The sequence below is a fragment of the Chrysochloris asiatica genome, unplaced genomic scaffold (assembly GCF_000296735.1).
Source record: "Chrysochloris asiatica unplaced genomic scaffold, ChrAsi1.0 scaffold00016, whole genome shotgun sequence".
NCBI lineage: Eukaryota > Metazoa > Chordata > Mammalia > Afrosoricida > Chrysochloridae > Chrysochloris > Chrysochloris asiatica.
Genome location: NW_006408534.1, coordinates 24,292,765 through 24,308,523, shown reverse-complemented (window position 1 = coordinate 24,308,523; position 15,759 = coordinate 24,292,765). Strand labels below are relative to the sequence as shown.

Here is a 15,759-nt window from a genome sequence, read left to right as displayed (position 1 = left end):
CTCCCGTAAAGATTTACACCCTCGGAAACCCTGTACAGGGTCGCTATGGGTCGGACCCGACTCGATGGCACTTAACAACAACAACAACAATACAGGGCACACATAGACTACCAAACACTGTGAGAAAACAAAAGACAAAGTGGATGATTGGGACACACTAAAAATTAGAAACTTATGTGCATCAAAAGATTTCAGCAAAAGCGTAAAAAGGGAGCCCATAGAATGGGAACTCCCAATCAGAGAAGGGGGAGTCCTAGTGTGGCGTTGTGGGTTAATGCACCATACTTCAAAGCCGTTTGAACTGCAAGGTTGGCGGTTCAAGCTCACCAGCTGCTCTTTGGAAACCCTATACAGGGTTGCTGTAGGTCGGAATCGACTCAACAGCACTTACCAACAACATCAGACAAGAGACTAATCCCTAAAATCATCTAAAGGAAATGACACCTCTACAAGAAAAGGCCAAATAACTCAATTAAAAAAATGGGCATAGGACATGAATAGACTACTTCACCAAGGAAGAGATTCAGGCAGCTAACAAGCATATTAAGAAATGTTCATGGTCATTTGCCTTTAGAGAGATGCAAATCAAAACAACAATGAGATATCATCTCACACCAGCATTAAGAGTGAAGATCAAAAAAGCAGAGAACAATAAATAATGGCAAAGATGTGGAGAAACTGGGACCCTGCTACACTGCTGGTTGGAATGTAAAATGGTTCAACCACTCGGAAAATTGTATGGCATGGCACTTCCTCAGAAAGTTGGAAATAAATACCTTATGATCCAGCCAATTCCTCTACTTGGTATATATCTGTAAGAAATACGAGCCAGAACACAAATCCCCACACAAATGTTTATCACAGCAGTATTCACAATAGCAAAAAGATGGAGACAGCCTAAGTGTCCATCAATGGAAGAATGGATAAACATACTTTGGTACATACACACAATGGAATACTCTGCTACCCTGAAGAATAACAATGAAGCTGTAAACCACTGCAAAACATGGATGAATCTTGAGGACATTAGGCTGGGTGAAATCAGTCAGCAACAAAAGGAGAAATATTGCAGTAAGACCATTATTATAAAAGCTTAAGAAAAGATATCCTTACCAAAAAGGTCTAAATCTTCCCAATTTAAAACCCTGGATTTGTGATGTCTTCAGGATTTTCAGATTAAGACCCTTAAATCTGGTTGGGCCCTACATGTTATTGTATCCAGTTGGTACCGACTCATAGCGACCCTATGCACAACAGAACGAAACTGCCCAGTGGTCCTGAGCCAACCTCACAATTGTTGCCACATTTGAGCCCATTGATACTACCACTCTGCCAATCCATCTCGCTGGGGGTCTTCCTCTTTTTCTCTGACCCTGCAACTTACCAAACATGATATCCTTCTTAAGGCTCCAGTTTTATCTTTTGTCTTTCCTACTCACACCTTCACTTAAACTAGGCCATTCTCCCTATCAGTGCCACTGTATATTCCTCAGGCTGTCATTTGAATAAATTTCTCTAACTTCTCTTGGAAAAGCCCTGGTGGCACTAGGGTTAAGTGCATGATTGCTATCCAAAAGTTCTGCGGCTGGAGCCTACTAGGTGCTTTGAGGGAAAAGGTGTGTCAGTCTGCTTTTGAAACAATGGCAGTCTTGAAAACCATGGGGCAGTTCTACTCTGTCCTCTTGGGTCATCGAATCACAATCAACATGGAATGCTTTTTCTGGTCTGTGCTATCTATCTGTGAGTCCACAGTACTTTTAAATCCCAAAGACCCTGGCATTTACTATGTTGTTGTTAGTCGCCATGGCTTCAGCTCCAATTCATGTTGACCCCAAGTATAGGAGAACACAATATTACCCAGACCTGTGCAATCTGCATGATCACTGATATGTCCGAGCCAATAACTGTGACTACTGTGTCAATCCATCTTATTGAGATTCCCTTGTTTGCAGTGATCCTGTCTATCAAACATGATGTGCTCTTCTAATAACTGCTTTCCTGATGATATGCCCAAAGTTGTTATTGGGGCCCATCAAGTCAGTGCCAACTCACAGTCATCTTATACACACATCAGAATAAAAGACTGCCTGGTGCTGTACCATCCTCATGTTGCTACCATGGTTGAGCTCACTGTTGTCAATCCGTCTTATTGGGAGTCTTCCTCTTTTTTGTTGACCTTCCACTTTCCAAAACTTGATGTCTGTCTCCAGAACTGATCCCTCCTGACATATTCAAAGTACGGGAGACAAAGTCTCACCATCTTTGATTATATGGAGTATTCTGGCTATGCTTGTTTCAAAACAAATAACCCTCCACTTTACAAAATATGATGACCTCATCTAGGAACAGGTCCCTCCTCACATGTCCAAAGCTCATGAGACAAAGTCTCACCATCCTCACTTCTAAGGAGCATTCTAGCTATACTTCTTCCAACCTACAGTGACATACCAGGAGTCCACAAGCTTATGAGGTGATTGAAAATACCATGATTTGAGTCAGGCAAAAATTAGGTCCTCAAAGTAATGTCTTTGCTTTCAACACTTTAAAGAGGTCTTTTGCAGAAGATTTGCCTAATGCAATAAATCAGTTGCTTTCTTGACAGTTACATAATCACTGATCATGCATCCAAGCAAAATGAAATCTTTGACAACTTCAATCTTTCCTTCATTTTTTATGATGTTATTTACTGATCCAGTTGTTATTTTTGTTTTATTTACATTGAGGTGCAATTCACACTGAAGGCTGTATTCTTTGATCTTCATCAGTATTTCAAGTCATCTTTGCTTCCAGCAAGCAAGGTTGTGTCATCTGCGTATCACAGATGGTTAATGAACCTTCCTCCAATCCTGATTAGCAGATTCTTCTTCAATAGTACAGCTTTTAGGGTTGTTTGCTCAGCACACAGATTAAGTGTGATGAAAAGATACACTTTTTCTGATTTAAAAATACATAGCATGTCTGTTCTGTTTGAACAACTGCCTCTTGGTCCTTGTACAAGTTCTGTACGAGCACAATTAAGTGTTCTGAAACTTCTAAAAGTTCCATAGTTATGATCCATACAGTCAAATGCCTTTGCATAATCAATGAAGCGCAAGTAAATTTCTTTCTGGTGTTCTCTGCTTTTAGCCAAGATTCAATTGACATCAGCGATGATATCCCTAATTCCACGTCCTATCCTGAATCTGGCTAGAATTTCTAGCAGCTCCCTGTTGATGTATTGCTGCAATTGTTTCTAGATTATCTTCAGCAAAATTTTACTTACATGGGACATTAATGATATTGTTCAATGGTCTCTATATTCTATTGAGCCACTTTTTTTTGGAAGGGGCACAAATAAAGATCTCTTTCAACTGGTTGGCCTGTGGTGCTACCTTCAAATTTTTTGGCACATACAAGTGAGCACCTCCAGCACTGCAGCAATTTGTTGAAAATTTCTCAATTTGTATTTGCAAATGCCTTAACCATCAGTTCTTGTTCATATGGTACCTCTTAAAACAGTTTAACATCAAATCACTGGTTGGAATGGTAGAATTCTTGGTACAGTGACTCTCTGTATTCTTTCCATCTTCCATTAATGCTTCCTGTATTATTCTACATTCTCCCTGTGTTGTTGCTGCTATTACTGTTGAGCCAGTCCCAACTCATAGCAACCCTATATATAACAGAATGAAACACTGCCCTATTCTGCACCATTCTCACAATTCTGTTTGAGCCCATTATTGCTGCACTCATGGGGAAGTGGGGGGTGTCTTCTTTTTCACTTTACCAAGCATGATGTCCTTCTCTAGGGACTGGTCCCTTCTAATAATGTATCTAACATCATTTCTATCACCAAGACCATAGTTTCAAACTGCAGATCCTTCCTCTTTCTTTCCAACTTTTACATTCCAACCACCAGTAATTATCCATGCTTGACTGCACAGTTTATCAATTTCAGACTAAAGACAGTGGGGCGTAAATTTGAGTAATAATGGTTTTAAATGGTCTTCCTGAGGGCATATGGATATCATCCAATCACAGACAGCTTTGTACTTCATGCTAGATCTTCAAAAGTTCTTTTTAATGATGAATGCAATACCATTCCTCTTCAATCATATCATTACTTATTCATCCCTGACATAGGAAACCATGATTTTGTTTGATTCAGAAAGTCCATTTTAGTTCACTAGGATATTCATCAAATTTTTCTAGACTCATACAGCGTACATTCCACGTTCCAATAATTAATGGATGTTTGCAGCTGTTTCGCCTCATTTTGAGTTATGTACCACCACAAATGAAGGTTCCCAAAGTTTTGCTCCATTCACATTATTATGGTCAACTCTACTTTGAAGAGAGAGCTCTTCCCCAGGCATATCTTTTTAGTGTCTTCCAAAATGAAGGGCTCATCTTCTAGCACTATACTTGACAATGTTACGCTGCTTTTCCTAAGATTTTCAATGGCTAAACATTCAAAAGTGGCCCGCCTCTCTTCCTTCTTTGTCTGTTTTAATGTTGAAGCTCTGCTGAACCTGTCTACCATGGGTGACTCTGCTGGCATTTAAAATAACGGTGGCATAGCTTCCAGCAACACACAAGACACCACAGTACGATAAAGGGAGAGACAAGTTGTAACTATATGTCTATGTTGTTGTTAAGTGATGAGTCACCAGCGACCCTATGAGAGTATAGAAATTTCCAAGAAATGGCTGGTGGGTTTGAACTGCCAACGTTTTGGTTAGCAGTCCAGTGCTTATCCTAAGAATCACAACAGGATTCCATAGAACCTTTCAATATTTCAAGTCAAGGCTTGAATTTTTTTCAGTTCTTTCATCTTGAAACTGCCAAATGTGTTCTTCCCTTTTGGTTTTCTAACTCCAGATCTTTGCACATTTCATTGTAATACCTGACTTTGTCTTCTGGAGCTGCCCTTTGAAATTTTCTGTTCAGCTCTTTTACTTCATTTCTTTCAGTTACTTTAGCTACTTGTGCTCAAGAGCAAGTGTCAAGAGTCTCTTCTGACACTCATTTTGGCCTTTTCTTACTTTATAATGACCTTTTGCTTTTTATGTATGATGTTCTTAATGTCATCATAACTCTTCAGGTCTTTGGTTATTAGTGTCTAATGCATCAAATTTGTTGCTGAAATGGGCTCTTAAATTCAGGTAGGATATTCAAGGCCACATTTTGACTTTTATGAACTTGTTTTTAATTTTCTTCTGCTTCTCCCTCAGTTTGAAAGCAGCAATTCTTCTGCCTTTCTTTTTACTGGTCAGCTTTTACATGCATAAATTGTTACTGGAAATGAAAGGATTTGAGTCAGGTTTATCCTAGTGTTTTCTTTGTTTTGTTTTTAACCCTTTTAAGATGTCTTTTACAGCAAATTTCCCCCAAATAATACAGCATTAGATTTGCTCATTCCATGGACAATGATTGTTGATCCAATTCAAATGAAACACACAATTTCATTGTTTCCCTCCATTTATCATGGTATATCTCAGTACAGTATTTTCATCACATTTATGACTAATCGATATTGAATGTCATCTTTGACATTTATCAGTAAATGCTCTAAATCATTTCTATTTTCAACAAACAAGGTTATGTCATTTGCATATCTCAAGTTAATAAGTATTCCTCCAATCCTGATGGCAGATTGTTCTTTATATTGTCCTGCTTTGCAATTATTTTTCAGCATAGAGACTGAATAAGACATAGAGAATATACACTTTTATTTCCCTTCTGAACCACAAAATTATCATCTTGCTCTGTCTGAACAAGAGCAACTGCCTCTTGACCCATGTATGCACAGGTTCTATATGGTCTAGGATTCCCATTTTTCATATATTACCCTGAAATCACTAGCTCAATCACCTGTCTCTCCACATTACTGTAAACTTGTAAGACCAAGGACCGAATCATCTTATTGGTCTTTCTGTCAGCAACAACCAAGGACTATGTCTGCCATATAATGGGGTCAGCAACTCTCAAAAAAATGCAGGTTTCTGGTAGTCTAGAGTTTGATGAAAAGGTAATTTAAAAAATAGAAATAATGGACTAAATATTCTTCAAAGAAAAAAAATCTTTAAAAAAAAGAATATCCTTTCAACAAACTTCAGATAAAAATTTGCAAACAACTCATTTTCAGCAAAAACCTGAAATACTCTTTATTTTTGCTGGTCCAGGAACAACATAAAATTATAGACTACATTAAGGCACTCAAATCTCTCATATAGGTAAAAATAATTAACTGGATGTTGGTGGTGGTAGTTGTATGCCACCAAGTTGGTTCCAACTCATAGCAACTCTGTATAGGGGTTTTGAGGTTGAAGACCTTTACAAGTGCAAAAAGCCTTCTCTTTCTCCCACAGGGCAACTTGGCAGATTCAAACTACTGACATTGTGATTAGCAGCCCAGCTCGTAATCCACTACGCTACCAGGACAAGGTCCAAGAAAACATCTGTAGGCAAACCTGGGAACTATCTTTCTCTCTTACCTTCACATTTTAATTCGGTTTGTGTAACTTGCTTTAAAAATTCAGGTGAGACCACAGAAAATATAATTTTTTGCACTTCATTATGCTAAAAGTACAATGAAGATAATCATAATAGACTTTGTTGTTGTAAAATGCCATCGGTCAATTCAGACTCACAGCGACCCTGTATAGGGTTTCCGAGGTATGCTGGTGAGTTTGAACCACTGAACTTGTGGTTCAAATCGACCTTGCAGTCCAGTGCTTTATTTCAGTATCACACACGAGTTTAGTTTTAAAAAAATACTTGCTCATCAAAATAGATGCTGTTGTTGTTAGATGCCATCGAGTTGGTACCGACTCATAATAACCCTATGTATAACAGACCAGTTAAACACTGCCCAGTCCTGGGCCAACCTCACAATTGTTGCCACGCTTGAGGCCTATTGATGCTGCCACTTTGCAAATCCATCTCACTGGGGTTTTTCCTCTTTTTCTCTGACCCTCCACCTCACCAAACATATCCTTCTCCAGTGACTGGTCCCTCCTGATAATAAGTACAAAGTAGATGTGGTGCCTAGCTAAATGTAATTCTTTCTTGATATTTAACAAAATTACACAAGATGACCCATATTTTCCTGTCTAAAATTTGTCTGGTACTGACTCTCTGGGTTAACACGCTAGATTGTAAAGGCAGTTTGAACCTCAAAGTCAGCAGTTCAGGCTCACCAGCCACTCCTTGGAAACCCTATACAGGGTCACTATGGGTCGTAACCAACTTGACGGTACTTAACAACTACTCACTTATCTTCTTTAGTATCTGTATGACTAAATAAGTTGTACTTTATATAGTCATCAAGACTATCTTCTAGTATTCCCTACTAAAGCTTTCAAAACCTGTGCCTAAAACTAGCGATCACTACTTAGAAACATAAACTCTGGCAGCGTAGTGGTTACAAATCGGACTGCGAACTGCAAGGTCAGCAGTTCAAAAACTACCAGTTGTTCCGCGGGAGACAGATGAAGCTTTCTGCTCCCGTAAAGATGTACAGCCTCAGAAACCCTGTAACCCTGCTCTATAAGTCAGAACCAACTCCACAGCACACAGCCACCACCACCACTTAGAAGCATTCTTTTTATTTTGGGTAAAAAAATACCTAGTAAGATGACCAATTTCTACATGAACAGTTTAACATGATTACATTCTTGAACTTTTATTTATTCTTGCTATCTCTCCCCATATTTCACCAATGATTTAAACCCAATAACTAGTCACCTGTTTTAGAGTTAATCTGATCTCACATAGTTCTTCCATATCACCTTAAGATTAGTTTAGGGGATAGTTTCAGTGCATGGCGCAAACATTTTCTAAGAGCAACATATTCAAGGGTTTCTCCAACCTCACTGAGTCCATTAATAAGTCTGGGTTCTAATAAGAAATCTGAAGTCTGTTCCATATTCCCTCCCCCACCGTCCTCAGGACTCTTCTTGGGTTTTCTCCTTTCTATGCTGCACCAGGTAAACAGAGGCCAATTATATGTTAAATAGCCACTTGTAAATTTTTAAGAACCCAGGTACTACTCATTAAACTAGGAGGTAGAACAGAAACTCTACCTTCTAACCAAGAGAATTAACTCCATGAGGTGTTTGGTTGTACTTATCGTTTGGTGTAGTTCTAACACATTTGCCATTACGCCCATTTTCTGGTGTACAACACTGTTATCATTACCTTATGTGATTCTGCAGGAAAATGCACTGGACTACAAGGTTGGCAGTTTGAACTTACCAGTCACTCATCGGACACACTATACAGGGGTTTATGAGTCGGAACTAACTTGAAAGCACTTAACATAACCATTACTTATTCAATGACAACTTTGTCATAACCACAGACATAAACACATACCTCCCAGAGAACGATTCCCTCTCTACTTTTTGCCCCAGGTAAGCACTGATACAGGTGGTCTCCAAGTTATGAAAGAGATCCACTCTTATCTATGTCTTTAAGAATTTGTAGGTCAGTCATAACAGGTTCTTATTCAGTCTTACTTTAGTGCAAGAAAAGGCTTGGTCTTTCCCCATGATTTTAAAGTTTCATGTGCAGCAAGTGAAAGTGGTCTCTATAATGAATTTGCTGAAGTAGAGGTTGGTTCAACTGATTCAAAGTGAGGACGAATTTACATAAAATTAAAGCAGGATTCAAAGATAATGACAATTAGCACAAAGAAGTGGCTGACTGTGCCACTTTGAATGTATGTGACTCTCTACAGTCCCGCCAATATCTCAAAGCGCACACTCAGGTTCCTGAAAAGGTTGGCTATACCCCTTCTGAGTTTCCCAGGGTTTCCATCCTTTAATGTTACTTGTTCCAGTAACCATGATGAATCACTCAAATTGCAAAAATTCTGGTCTGTTCCTGTTTTGCTATGTTGGCCACGAGAGAACCGGTTTGAAACCCTACATTAAAGGGCAAGCAGTTGTTCCCTATTAAGTCACATGTTCATAACCCAGGGACTGCTTGCAATTATTGGTTTCCATATATGCTTGGAATCCTGGTGTGGCGCTGTGGGTTAATGTGCCAGACTGCAAAGCCGCTTAAACTGCAAGGTCGGCGGTTCAAGCTCACCAGCTGCTCCTCCATAACCCTATACGGGGTCACTATGGGTCAGAACCGACTCGATGGTACTTAACAACAACAACAACATGCTCTGGTAGAGTAGTGGTTACAAGTGCAACTGCTAATCTCAAGGTTGTTGTTAAATGCTGTTTAGTCAGTTCTGACCCATAGCGACCCTGTATAGGGTTTCCGAGGAGCAGCTGGTGAGTCTGAACCGCCGACCTTGCAGTTCAAACAGCTTTGCAGTCTAGCGTATTAACCCACAGCGCCATACCAGGTTAGCAGTTTGAAACTACCAGTGGTTTTGCAAGAGAAAGATGAGGCTTTCTGCTCCAGCAAAGATTTACAGTCTGGGAAACCCTACGCAGGGTCACTATGAGTTGGTATCGACTCCATGGCACATAACCACCACCATATGTTTACCTATTCTTGTCATGTCATACAAGCTTGGTCGCACAGTATTTGTTCTTTTATGACTCGTCTCTGAGGTTCATCCATGTCGTAGTAGTGTGTATCAAGACTTCATTTCTCTTTAACACTGAGTAGTATTCTATTAAGGGGCTCTGGCAGTGTAGTGGTTATGAATCGGGCTGCAAATCTCAAGGTTGGCAGTTCAAAACTACCAGCTGTTCTACGGGAGAAAGATGAGGCTTTCTGCTCTCGTAAAGATTTACAGCCTTGAAAACCCTATACAGAGAAGCTATGAGTCGGAACCGACTCCACTGCACATAACAAGTAATCCATTGAATGTATGTACCTTATTTTGTTTATGCATTCATTGACCAACACTTACGTTATTCCACCTTTTTGCTATTGTGACTGATGCTGTTATTAACATAGATGTACTGTGCCACTATGATGGTATACCCTTGCTTGCTGAAAATGAAGAAAACTTAAAATACTTACTGATGAAGATCAAAGACCACAGCCTTTGGTATGGGTTGCATCTCAATGTAAAGAAAACAAAAATCCTCACCAATGGGCCAATAAACATCCTTACAAATGGAAAAAGGATTGAAGTTGTCAAAGACATCATTTTGCTTTATCAACCATTAACAATCAAAGAGCTCTGGTAGCGTAGTGGTTACGAATCGGGCTGCGAACCGCAAGGTCAGCAGTTCAAAACTACCAGCTGTTCCACGGGAGAAAGATGAGGCTTTCTGCTCCCGTAAAGATTTACAGCCTTGGAAACCCTGTGTAGGGTCGCTATGAGTCGGAACCGACTCCACGGCACATAACAACAACATTCATGGAGGCAGCAGTCAAGAAATCACACGACATACTGCATTAGGCAAATCTGCTCTACAAGAACTTTTTAAAGTATTGAAGAGCAAAGATGTCAGTTTGAGGATTAGGATGTGCCTGACCCAAGAAACAGTATTTTCAGTAAGTTCATATGCATGTGAGAGTTGGACAGTGAATAGGGAAGATTGTAGACGAATTGATGCATTTGAGTTTCGGTGTTGGAGAATATTAAAAGTACTATGAACTGCCAAAAAACAAATCTGTGTTAGTAGAAGTATAGGCAGAGTGCTCCTTGGAAGACAGGATGGCCAGACTTTGTCTCTCATACTTCGGACATATTGTCAAGAGGGACCAGTCACCGGAGAAGGATATCATGCTTGGTAAAGTGGAAGGTCAGAGAAAAAGAGGCAGAACCCCAGGGAGATGGACTGGCAGAATGGCAGCATCAACAGGTTCAGGCGTAGAAACGATTGTAATGTTGGCCCAAGACCAGGCAGTGTTTTGTTCTGTTGTGGACAGTGTCACTATGAGTCAACACTGACTCAACGGCACCTAAAAACAACTATGTCACTACTTTTTTAAGTTCCTAGGCATATACATGAGATTTCTGGTGTGGTGCTATTGGATAAGCACTGGATCACAAGATCGGTTTGAATCACAAGGTCGGTGGTTTGAACTCACCAGTCAGCCCTTAGAAGCCCTATACATGGTGGCTAGGAGCTGGAACCTACTCAACAGCATTTAACAACACCAGGAATATACCTGAGGGTGGAATTGCTCCATTGCCATAGATCAAGGGTCCTCTGGACAGCATCTAGCAACAACCATTTAACTAGGTTCTCTACTTATTTACTAGGTTTTTTTCAGGCTAAAAAAAAAAGTCAACAATTCTTCCGTGCCTCCTCCAATATATTATGTACTTTTGCAATCAGACTAAGAAAGTGAACTCTAAACTAAACCAGTTACTGTAATCCACAGCAGCTAAGGAGTCCTGTTATGGCGCTGCAGGTCAATGAGCCAGACTGCAAAACTGCGAGGTTACTGGTTCAAGCTCACCAGCTGCTCTTCGGAAACCTTATACATTGTCGCTATGGGTCGGAACCGCCTCGATGGCACTTTACAACAACAACTAAAATAGTAGCAAAATTTGCAAAGGCAGTACATGCTTCAATTTTTAAAAGAGTTTTTCGTATTTGTTGTTGTTAGTGTCCTCAAGTTAATTCTGGCACATTGTGACCCTGTACAGGGTTTCCAAGGAGTTGATAGTGAGTTTGAAATTCTGACCCTGTGGTTCAAACCAACCTTTTGGTCCAGTGCTTTAAGAAACAAGCAAGGGTCAGACAAAATTCTTTTTTAAAAAAGTTTTCCTCTATTTCATTAAGAATTAAAACGACTCTCTGGAAGGTAACAAGTCTTAATTTTCCATTTATTAAAATAGTTGGATCTTGTAAGTTATTTTAGAAAAAAAAAAAGTTGGAGTCCAGGCATGGAGCTATGGGTTAATGCGCTGAACTGTAAGGTCGGTTTGGACGACAAGGATGGCAGTTCAGCCTCAACAGCTGCTCCTTGGAAACCCTATACAGAGTGGCTATGAGTCAGAACTGACTCGATGGCACAAAAACAAATCACCTGTGCAAATTTAACTTCTGTAATATCACTCACTTTTACCTTACCATTTTCACTTTTCATTCTCTCCTTGAAACTCTTTAAGAAAAAGCATTTATAATGTACATACTTCATAAAGTTCTTTTATTTCCATTTTTCCATTAATTTTTGAAGCCCCTTGTTTAACCAATTATATATATTTTTATTGGAAAAGTCTAAAAATAATTTCTCTGTAAATTTACCTTGCAACTACACAATCGATAAATTCTACATAAAATCTATTTACTATCTACATTGCCAAATATAAAAAAAAATCACTATTAAAATATTAGCTTCTAAATGATGTTAATTTTGTATATATAAAGTGCCACTAAGTCAGTTCTGACTCATAGCGACCCTGTATAGGATTTCCATGGAGTAGCTGTTGGGTTTGCACCACCAACCGTGTGGATTGTGGTTGGGATAGTCCAGTGCTTATCCTACAGCACCACACTAAGGTCTGAGAAAGCATTTCCCCCCTCCTCTTATCAAAATTCAGTAACAAGTGAAACACAGGAATCAGGCTTATGGTAATCAAGTATTTCCTTTATTACTGCTAAAACTACACTCTAAGGCATTAAATTTAGACCTAGGCCAGGTGGACTTCTAAACACCATGCACCGTAACTATCCTTTCCCAGTCATAGATAACACTGTTGAAAGGGATAGAGTCTACCTTTAGCAAATTAAGTATTTTCTGTAGGGGCAAAATCATAAAGAGGAGATTGATGAAGTACACAATAGGGCCAAGTCAAACTATTTTTATCCCTTCTTACAAACAGCAAAAAACCTAATATGCTACAAACCAACTAACCCAGGGTTTAAAGTACACCTTTTCTCTTAATTACACTTCTCCATAAAATGGATTCAAATTGTAACTAATGAATCAAAACAAAGCCACTCAGGTTAAGGACATTCAGATACTTCAGTCAAGTTTTAAGGATATGAATACATGCAGAACTCATTCATGTTCAAAGGCCTTTAGAGTTTAATGGGAAATTTTTGCATATCTTAGAATACCATCAAGTTCAAAGGTCTTGGTGTGGCACTGTGGGCTAATGTGCTGGACTGTAAAGTTGGTTTGAACATCAAGGTGAGAAGCTCAAGCTCACCAGCTGCTCCTCAGAAACCCTATACAGGTGTCGCTATGAGTCGAAACTGACTTGACAGCATTTAACAACAACATACCTTAAGTCAAAGTTCTGATGTGGCGCTGCAGGTTAACCCCTAGTTGTCAGTTCAAATCCACCTGAGTCCAACCGACTTGAGGACAGTAACAACGATAAAAATAGCTTAAGTCTGTAAAGAGCCCTCAAATAGGCTCCAACTCACAGTAACCCCGTATAGGGTTTCCAGGGAGCAGCTGGTGGCTTTGAACCACTGACCTTGAGTTAACAGTCCAGTGCTTATTCTACAATGCCACACCAGGACTCTAGGAACTAGTAAACAACCTTAGTTAAAATTATAAACATCCTGTCACAGTTATTTATAAAAAGGACATTAAGAAAACTGGCTTCTAATTCCACACCTGGCCCAAATCGCTGATCTTAAGTACTTCTGCTAACTAGGATAAGTTCAGGAAGACAAATTATCTTCCAACACTAAAAAAGAGTTATAAACAAGAAATATTTAAGAGAAACAAAATCACAGTCTGTGTGTTAAAACCACATTATTTGCTATTTTAAAAGTTTGTAATGCCTAAAGAGTGTTGGCCTATTTAAGTGACAGCTTTGTAAGACCAATTTTAAATGTGTTAGTAATTAAGATTTTTTCAGTGAAAACTTACTAAGTATTGAAACAGCTAAGAGAACTTTAGGCTCAGATAAATGAAGTTAGGAAACCACATAAAGTTAAATGCAGTCTAAATTATTTGAGTATGTGTTAGTTTGTTAATGGCATATTTAACTTGAAAATAAAGTAGCTAGACTTGTGTACAGAATAAGAAAACAGAATTTTTTAAAAATTTAAGTTAAGTCCAAGAGCCAGGTTTCTGAAATTAAACTTCAATTTAGAAAATTAGTGGAAACTTTTTTCTTATTACAAAAATCATCTTCAAGGACATCAAGACATATTCCACACAACTCAGTGTCCCCCAAAATTGGAATTTTAAAGATATTCTTGCTACAAAGGAAATGTCATTATCGGTTTGATGACTGAGCACAAGACAAAAACCATTTAAAACAGCAGGCATTAAAAGACAGAACAAACTTAGTCAATTAGAAATATTTATCTCCATTTTTATTTTTAACATGGTTATTTTTTTTTATTTATTTTCAACGTGGTTCCTAACCAGAATTACTGAAATCACCATCCATACTACTAGTCACATGGTGCATAGTCTCCTACTAAACACGGATCTACAGCAGTAAACAAGTTTTTCAAATCCTTATATAACTTCCTTTATTAAAATTGGTTTTCTTGACATACAATACCTTTACAAGTATTACCTTTCTCTTAGTCGTTTAAAAGTATTTTTTCTAATAAAGCTTTCCCTAAAATCCTTTACTAAAAAAACCTGTCACCAACTTTCTTAACAAGAATCTCACAAAGCTGTATAAGTCCTGATTTTAATTGACATGACCGTCTTATTGGTCCTAATATGTCGGCATTAGGTTCTAAATACAAAGTAATGCTACTCACACAGAACATGTGGCGGGCCAACCAGCCAGCCTCGGGATAATTTTTAGTTAGTAAATGCATTTCCTAGTTACATGCTTGACTCTAAGCTGCTAATGGCGCGCTGGTGCTGCTGTAGAATAAGCACTGGCCTGCTAAACACAAGGTCGGGAATTCAAATCCACCCGCCCGAGGATTTACAGCCTTAAAAAAAAAACAAAAAAGGATCGCTATGAGTCATACCGACTCGACTTAAGATATTGCACCCCCCCCAAAAAAATGTATTCAAATATTTGCTAGAAAGGCCGAGTTAATTAAAGTCGTTTCCCCTAGCTGTGTTTTCAAACATCTTCGTCAAGTGCTGTTTGCAAACGTAGCACGAACTTTTTACACCAATGTTTGGACAGAAACTCTCTTAAGAGATTATTTCCCCAATCTTTGAAACAATTCTGATACAATATTACAGCTCGAGTATTTGAAGCGTCTAATCATTTCGTTGGCTTTAAGTATATTGTTTTTCTGAATATCAAAATCTGCTTCGATAAGAAACCACTCTTTGCTAATGGCACCTAATAAGTTGACCCGAAGTCAGTTTCTTTCATACCCTCCTGTCTGCTGCCCCCTTTTCCTGGACGCACTGAGCCCACTTGTTTCTAGAAACCCACTCCTTCCTCCTTCACCCACTTGCAACTCCCACGCTTCTCTGGAGCCAACAGGCCTCTCCCCCCCACTTCCCGACCCCGACGGCTAGGGCTGGCGGACGGCTATGATTCCAGTCCCAAACACACCGAAACGACCCACTGGGTCGGCCCCCCCAACGACGCGAGGCTGGGTCCCTGCGAAGGGAAGGAAGCTGGAAAGCCAAAAGAGCAGCCCCCTCACCGGGCGCACACCCCCTTCCGGCACCCCTCCCCCGGCATTGTGCGAGCGGGCCAGAGGCCGCAGCCGCCTCGGGTCCTCTACAGGCCGCGCCCGTCAACCCCCCTCCTTCCCCGGCCCCCGGCCCTCTGCTCCAGCCGAGGCCGCCACACAAAGCCCGGGAAGCCGGACTGCAGCGCCAAAGGACGGGGCGAGGGAGCGCGCTGACTTACGGGGCTGCTGCGGCCGCGCTGCCTCAGCCGGGGACACCGACCGTTGGGCACACGGCAGCGTCGCTCTCGGCCGTCTTCCCCCTCCTCCGCCTTCG

General features: G+C 40.0%; 1 protein-coding gene across 1 annotated transcript in view; it reads right to left on the bottom strand.

The window, feature by feature from the left end:
• Window positions 1-15,759, bottom strand: part of PUM2 (pumilio RNA-binding family member 2) — a 145,181-nt gene extending 129,422 nt beyond the window's left edge. The window contains exon 1 of the mRNA XM_006835255.1: window positions 15,665-15,759. The gene's annotated coding sequence lies outside the window, so the exon portion shown is untranslated. The remainder of the gene's footprint in view (window positions 1-15,664) is intronic.